Consider the following 9,011-nt stretch of genomic DNA (forward strand, 5'->3'; position numbering starts at 1 on the left):
CCCACAATAGACCATACCCTAAAAGTCAACCAAAAGTCAACTTTCCGGGTTACGCTGCGCGTACCAGATGTGTACGCTGAGCGTACCCAGCTGCATCTCAGAATCGGGGAGCGCCACCCAGTACGCGGCACGTACTAGGGATTACGCCCGGCGTACTCCCCTGCTTCAGCGCTTTTGCTCTTGAGGTCTTAAACAGTTAAGACCTACATCCATATTTTTTATCTGACCCCATCTAAGCCCCTTAATCCATGAAGTTGATGACTTTAAGCCTTTGCATGGCTGAACAAGTCACTAACTCCCAAAATGATCCAACCTTCAACTCTAGAAGGCTTAAAACACATGCATGACTCCAAAGTAACATCCAAGATGGGAACTTTATGGCTCTAGATCACTAGTAACACTGAAAAGGGACAGATCTCGGACCATGGAGCACTTTACACTCATAAAGTCTCCACCTTTGGGGTTTTTTAGCCCTAAAAAGGACACATACAACAACAACCAAAAGAAGAGGAAATTTTTGAACTTTATACCTCCAAGTATGGCCCTTTCCTCTGTAGATCTCAGATCCAAAATGGCACCTCAAGCTTTAGCCTCCAAGAACTCCCTTCCTTCTTCTTCACTAAGCCACTAAAGCACCAACAAGCTCAAATTAACACTCTCACACACTAAGAATGATGGGGCTCTCTTTTAGGGTTTCCCTCACTGATATGGAGGCTGAGAAATGAGCCATAACACCCTTTAAATAGTGCACAAGGTGGATTAGGGTTTTTGCACCTGGGTCGGGTACGCCCGGCGTAACTCTAGGTACGCCCAGCGTACCTTGGCGACTCCCCGTCCAGATTAAGTGCATGAGTACGCGCAGCGTACCCCTATGGTACGCCTAGCGTACTCACTTGCTACAATCCCACCGCTCAAGGACTAAACATGCCCAATCAATAAAGAACAAGGATGAAAGGAGAATACCTGAATCTCAGGGTGTTACAATTCTCCCCCACTAGAACTAGACTTCGCCCTCGAAGTCTCATTCTTCGAACAACTCTGGATGCTGCCCTCGCATCTCCAACTCTGACTCCCAAGTCATCTTGGACCCCTTCCAATGTTGCCACTGAACCAAAACCAAAGGTACCTCCTTGTTCCTCAAAACCTTGATCTTCCGATCTCTGATTGCCACCGGTCTCTCAGCATAATTCAAGCTCGCATCCACCTGAATATCCTCCAATGGTACCATTGCCGACTTATCGGCTATACACTTCCGCAATTGCGACACGTGGAAAGTGTCATGGATCTGACCTAGCTCTGCAGGTAGCTCCAACCGGTAGGCTACCCTGCCTACCCTTGCAATCACCCGAAAAGGACCGATATATCAGGGCCCCAACATGCCCCTCTTCCTGAATCGGATCACTCCTTTCCACGCAGAGACCTTCAGGAGAACAAAGTCGCCGACCTGGAACTCGAGCTCGGACCGGCGCCTGTCCGCATAACTCTTTTGATGACTCTGAGCGGTCAATAACCCCTGTCTGACCTGCTGTATCTGCTCAGTCGTCTGCAGCACAATCTCGGTACTACCCATAACCCGCTACCCGACCTCTCCCCAGAAAATGGGGGTCCGACACCTCCTCCCATACAACAGCTCAAAGGGTGGCATACCAATGCTCGAATGATGGCTGTTGTTATAGGAAAACTCTGCCAAGGGCAAATACCTGTCCCAACTCCCCCTGAAATCCAACACACATGCCCGGAGCATGTCCTCGAGCGTCTGAATCGTCCGCTCACTTTGTCCGTCAGTCTGGGGGTGATATGCGGTACTAAAATGCAGCCTAGTACCCAACTCTTTGTGAAATTTCTTCCAGAATCTGGAAGTGAAACGCAAATCTCGGTCTGAGACAATCAAGATCGGCACTCCATGCCTCGACACCACTTCTCTCACGTACATCTCTGCCAACTTCTCTGCGGATGAGCTCTCACTGATAACAAGGAAGTGGGTGCTCTTTGTCAACCTATCCACAATCACCAAAATTGCATCGACACCCCTAGTAGTCCTTGGCAATTTGGTGATAAAATCCATGGTAATCTGTGCCCACTTCCATTCGGGAACCTCCAACGGCTGCAACTTACCATGCGGTCTCTGGTGCTCAGCCTTAACCCTACGGCAGGTTAAGCACCTCTCAACAAACCACGCGACATCCCTCTTCATACAGGGCCACCAATACTCCTTCTTCAGGTCTAAATACATCTTAGTGGCCCCAGGATGGATCGAGAATTTCGACCGAGATATGCCCCTCCCACAAACGGTACCCAGATATGCCCCTAAAATGTCATAAGCCCCCGGCTATCAGTAATGAACTCTGATACCAACCCGACAACTCGCTCTCTCTTCTGAATCTCAGGCTGCACAGCCTCAGCCTGTGCCCCATGAATGATGTCTAGCACCGGATCTATCACGGTCAATCTCAAACATACATCTTGCAATGGGGTGCTCTCCGCCCTGCGGCTCAGTGCATCGGCTACAACATTAGCCATGCCCGGGTGGTACAGGATCTCATAATCATAATCCTTGACCACGTCCAACCACCTCCCCTGTCGCATGTTTAGGTTGGGCTGATCCATTAAATACTTCAGGCTCTTGTGGTCCGTGTATATCGTACACCGAACCCTGTATAGATAGTGACGCCAAATCTTGAGGGCGAACACCACTGCCCCTAACACAAGATCGTGGGTGGGATACCTCGTCTCATGAGCTTCAGCTACCTCGATGCGTATGCTATCACATGCCCTCTCTGCATCAGCACCGCTCCAAACCCCAAGATCGACGCATCACAATACACCATAAAGTCCTCCATTCCCTCTGGAAGGGCTAACACTGGGGCTTCACATAGCCTCTGGCGAAGCGTCTCAAAGGAGGTCTGCTGCTCTGGTCCCCATGAAAAAGCGACACCCTTTCGGGTTAACCTGGTGAGTGGCACGGCGATCTTGGAGAAATCCCTGATAAATCTCCGATAATAGCCTACCAACCCCAAGAAACTAATGATCTCGGACAGTGACCTTGGCACCTCCCAACTCATCACTGCCTCCACTTTGGCCGGGTCGACCAAAATCCCCTTCTGGTTAACGAGATGCCCTAGGAACTGGACCTCTCGCAACCAGAAATCACACTTGGAGAATTTGGCGTAAAGCCTCTCCAATCTCAGAACTCCGAGGATTTCCCTCAAATGCTCGTCATGCTGCTCTCTGGATCTCGAATACACCAAAATATCATCGATGAACACGATCACCAATCGATCCAACATCGGCCTGCATACTCTGTTCATGAGGTCCATGAACACTGCCGGGGCATTGGTGAGTTCGAAAGGCATCACCACAAACTCGTAATGCCCATAACAAGTCTTGAACGCTGTCTTCTGGATGTCCTTATCTCGCACCCTTACCTGATGATACCCTGACCTCAAATCAATCTTGGAGAACCAAGATGCTCCCTGCAACTGATCGAACAAATCATCGATCCTCGGCAACGGGTAGCGGTTCTTGACCGTCGGCTTGTTCAACTCCCGGTAATCAATGCACATCCGGTGTGAACCACCCTTTTTCTTGACAAAAAGGATAGGCGCTCCCCACGACGAGCTGCTCGGCCGAATAAACCCCTTTCGCAACAGCTCTTAAGTTGCGAGGATAACTCTTGCATCTCTGGAGGTGCAGGGCGATAGGGCACCTTGGCAATAGGCGCGACCCTCGGAACCAAATCGATACTGAACTCCACTTGCCTCACGGGAGGCACACCCGACAACTCCTCTGGAAATACGTCCAGGAACTCACGCGCTATCAGAACCTCCTCAACTAACCTCGGTCTCTCTGAATCAACCCGCGTATCCATCACATACGCTACAAAGCCCTTACAGCCCTGCTGTAGACACTGCCTCACTCTAGCGGCCGAACAAAACGCTGACCCAAAATGTGTACCCTTGCCGTACACCGTAAGAACTCCCCCACTAGGGTCTCATATGGTCACCAGCTGTCGCTCGCAGTCGATAACCGCACCGAATATGCTCAACCAGTCCATGCCCACAATGACACAAACATCACCCATCGCAATAGGAACCAAATCAATCGGGAACTCAACACCGAAAATCTCGAATACGCACCCTCGGATCACCTATGTGGCATATATCACCCTCTCGTCAGCTATGGAAACTCTCAGAGGCCTACTCAACGCCTCACGACTAACACTGATATGCTGACTAAAAGCCAAAGATACAAAAGACCGAGTCGTATCCGAGTAAAATAACACCAAGGCAGGTACAGAATTCACAAGAAAAGTACTTACGCATAACATAATATAAGCACAATATCTCAACATCAAAATAAATACACGAAAGAATACATACCAGCCATGACATCGGGCGCTGCGCGGACCTCCTCCGTGGTCAATTGGAAGGCTCTCCCTCGTGCCCTCGGTGCCTCGGCCTTCACTAGCCGACTCTCGGTAGCTCTGATGGGAGCAAGGGCAGATCCCTGAGATGCTCCCTGTGCTGATCCCCGCAACTGCGGACACTCTGCCTTCCGGTGTCTGGTCTGGTTGCAGTGAAAACATACTGGAAACCCCTTGGGGCAGTCCTTGGCCATATGCCCCTCCTTGCCACATTTGTAGTAAGACCCTGCTCTGCACACCCCGTCGTGGCTCTTGCCGCACTTGCCACAAGTGTGGCCCCTCTGGCTCCCTAATCTTGAATCGGCGGGCTTGGCCCGCTTGGCTACCGGCTGAAACTGCACCGGTCACCGATCCCTCCCCTGAGACTCGGCCTCCTCCCTAGCCTGAGTCTCCAGCTTTATCTCCCTCTTCCGGGCATTTTCCTGAAGCTCGACAAATGTCCAGTACGTCGAGTTCGCCACGTAATCACGTATGTCCCTCCTCAGAATGCTCAAATATCGACTCATACGTGCCTGCTGGGAGGAAACGTGCTCTGGGCAGAACATCGCCCGCTCATGAAACATCCTCGTAATCACCGTAACAGACTCACTACCCTGCTTGAGGGTCAGAAACTCTTGGGCCAAACGCTCCCTCTCCACTTAGGGAACGTACTCATCTCTGAACATAGCAGTGAACCTCTCCCAGGTCAATGCTGCAAGCTCAGCAGGCGTAATAGTGCGCCGTCACAAACTTCCACTAGTCCTTCACTCCCAAACGAAGCTGGTTCAGCGCGAACTGGACTCTCAAATGCTCAGGAGATGAGAAAGTAAAGAAACACCCCTCTATGTCTGAAATCCATCTCATTGCCGCAATCCGGTCCTGGGTCCCGTCAAACTCTGGTGGCTTTGTGTTGCTGAACTCTCGGAACAGCAATGCGTCGCCACCCTGCGGCCTCGTCGTAGCTATAGCTGCAGTGGCTGCAGCAACAACAGCCTCAGAAAGAGTAGCGTACTTCTCATCAAATGTCTCTATCAGCGTGGTCTTGATAGACCTGAACATCTCTGGTATCACTGCCCTGATGGCCGCAGCCACATCCTCCTGGATGATCCTACGGATCTCCTCATCCCTCGTATCACTGGTCCCTGGCATGTGGCGAGTCCCAACCATGATCTCTCTCTGAAATACAATATAAGAATAATATCAGGGACTCGCTCGAGTATTCTCACACTTGAATACTCCATCCTACTTGTTCCTTGGTACTCCAAAGATTCTTACTTGGACTGTGCACTGACTCGACATCTTCAGTAGTACGGGCCCATTACTACCGTCAACACCGCATCAGCATCCACCCCAAGTCCTCCTCCCAGAGTCCCAAGTCCCAAGCACCCTACTCTCTCTAATCATATGATACTCGCAAACAGATCTTTCACAATCTCCTCGCTGCTACCTAACCACTCTGAAATATTCATAGCAGCAAGACTCCTAGACTCAGGCATCACATATCAGGCCACTCTAGTCCTAATAAGAATACCTAATCTACTCTAGCATGCATATCATACCTCATCATATAACATATCACATCATATCTCATAACACTTATAATAATGGTATTTTGGGAAATCACCGTTCGGGCGCTGGCTATTTGTACACACGACTCTGCTCTGTTTGTCTAGCAAGTTCTTCTTTTGAAACCTTGTTTTATTATCAAAATTTTCCTCAAATCCTCGGTTTGAGTTCAGATACGCCCGAAGGTGCACCCGAATCCCTCAAACCTAGGCTCTGATACCAACTTGTAACACCGTAAAAATTAAAACAATTTTTCACATTTGAAAACACATTTTAAATAAAACCATTCATTCATAAAATGTCATAACATCATGTTTTTATTTCACAAATGTCTCCCAAGATCAAAATACATCCAATCCCATGTGTGTGTACGAATCAAGCCGGTGCCTTTCCATAGTCATCACTGGTACGTGAAACACATAACACTGAACACTATAAGCATAAGCTTAGTGAGTTCCCCAAAATACCACACTAACACATAGTAGCCACTCGAGGCTATAACTCTGTTGACTCTCTGGTCAATGTGTCTCAGTGGGGCCCTCCAGCCCCAACTCTCTGTGGGCCCTCTGGCCCTAACTCTAGGGACCCGAAAGTCCCAACTCTGTAACTCTGAATCATGCATATCACATATCACAATAAATCACATCACATAATAACATGCAATCACACTGGCATATAACTCTATAATACTCTGTCTCTTAACTCTATTACCACACTAGGTAAAGTATATTGAGAAGACTCACCTTGGGTATCTCGGTAAATCTCTGATTCGGTAAACGCTGGCCTAGCCTCCGCCTAATCATATGAAATAAACACTCTATTAATATAACTCTCAAAGGCTAGACTATGCTCTCTTATGACACTCTCAGAAGGGTAAAAGACCATTTTACCCCTCTCATAGCTCAAAGGCCCCACAATAGACCATACCCTAAAAGTCAACCAAAAGTCAACTTTCCGGGTTACGCTGCGCGTACCAGATGTGTACGCTGAGCGTACCCAGCTGCATCTCAGAATCGGGGAGCGCCACCCAGTACGCGGCACGTACTAGGGATTACGCCCGGCGTACTCCCTTGCTTCAGCCCTTTTGCTCTTGAGGTCTTAAACAGTTAAGACCTACATCCATATTTTTGATCTGACCCCATCTAAGCCCTTAATCCATAAAGTTGATGACTTTAAGCCTTTGCATGGCTGAACAAGTCACTAACTCCCAAAATGATCCAACCTTCAACTCTAGAAGGCTTAAAACACATGCATGACTCCAAAGTAACATCCAAGATGGGAACTTTATGGCTCTAAATCACTAGTAACACTGAAAAGGGACAAATCTCGGACCATGGAGCACTTTACACTCATAAAGTCTCCACCTTTGGGGTTTTTTAGCCCTAAAAAGGACACATAGAACAACAACCAAAAGAAGAGGAAAGTTTTGAACTTTATACCTCCAAGTGTGGCCCTTTCCTCTATAGATCTCAGATCCAAAATGGCACCTCAAGCTTTAGCCTCCAAGAACTCCCTTCCTTCTTCTTCACTAAGCCACTAAAGCACCAACAAGCTCAAATCAACACTCGCACACACTAAGAACGATGGGGCTCTCTTTTAGGGTGTCACTCACTGATATGGAGGCTGAGAAATGAGCCATAACACCCTTTAAATAGTGCACAAGGTGGATTAGGGTTTTTGCACCTGGGCCGGGTACGCCCGGCATAACTCTAGGTACGCCCAGCGTACCTTGGAGACTCCGCGTCCAGATTAAGCGCATGAGTACGCGCAGCGTACCCCTATGGTACGCCCACCGTACTCACTTGCTACACTCCCACCACTCAAGGACTAAACATGCCCAATCAATACATAACAAGGATGAAAGGAGAATACCTGAATCTCGGGGTGTTACAATTATTGATGATTTTTCTCATTTTACTTAGGTAATCTTTCATAAACAGAAAGAAAAAACCACGAAGAAGATGATTGATTTTATCAAGCAAATTGAGCTTCACTTGTGAAAGCATGTTGGAAAGATACGAAGAGACAATAGGACAGAATTCAAGTATCATGTCTTTGATGAATTCTTAACTAACAAAGGAATCAGTCACAACTTTTCTTCTCCTCACATTCCAAAACAGAATGGTGTAGTTGAAAGACGAGACCATTCCTTGTGTGAAGCAGCGAGAACCATGTTATCTTTTGCAAAATTGCCATTATATTTTTGGGCTGATGCAATCGAAATTGCTTGCTTTACTCAAAATCGTTCTTATATCAATAAATGCGTTCTGCTAACTCCTAAAAAAATCTTGAATAATAGAAAGCCTAATGTGAAATTATTTCATATATTTGGTCGTAGGTGTTTCATATTTAAATCACAACAAATTTGACAAGAAAGCAGATGAAGCAATATTTTTGGGATATTCTCTGCATTCCAAAGCATATCGTATTTTAAATAAATAGTAAAAAAAACTAGAAGAAACATATTATGCCACTTTTGATGACAAATATGTGAAATCCATTCTGAAAGAAGCTATCTAAATAGGAGAAATTTTTCCTGAATTTTGCAACCAAACAATTTCTTTTTCAAATCTTTATGAGGAATTTTTGAATTTGTTTGATGAACCTCAAAAGGCGATATCTTCTGAAAATAAAGAAACTGATAATCATGATGATGAATTGCTAACATTAATTGATGAAACATTTCAAAATGTTCAAACTTCAGAAGAAAATGTTGGTTCTACTTTTTTTTCCTGTTGAGAGGGAGAGTAGAGAAAATTTTAATTCTCCAATAATTGAAAATATTGCATAATCGACTGAAAGAAATATTAATGATTTTGTGCAGCTGGAGTTCAAATCCAAATTTCCAGGGGGAGAGTTCAATTCTAATTTTTCAAGAATAAGAAATTTTAGAAATTGAATCTGCTGCTCAATCAAATGTTAAAGAAATCAATGTTGAGTTAAATCCTGAATATGATATAAACTTTCCACCTTTGACAAAATGGACTCAAGATCATCCACGAAATCAAGTTATTAGCGATACTTTTTCAAGTTTTTTTGACTC

This window comes from Lactuca sativa, chromosome 6 (genome assembly GCF_002870075.4).
Source record: "Lactuca sativa cultivar Salinas chromosome 6, Lsat_Salinas_v11, whole genome shotgun sequence".
NCBI lineage: Eukaryota > Viridiplantae > Streptophyta > Magnoliopsida > Asterales > Asteraceae > Lactuca > Lactuca sativa.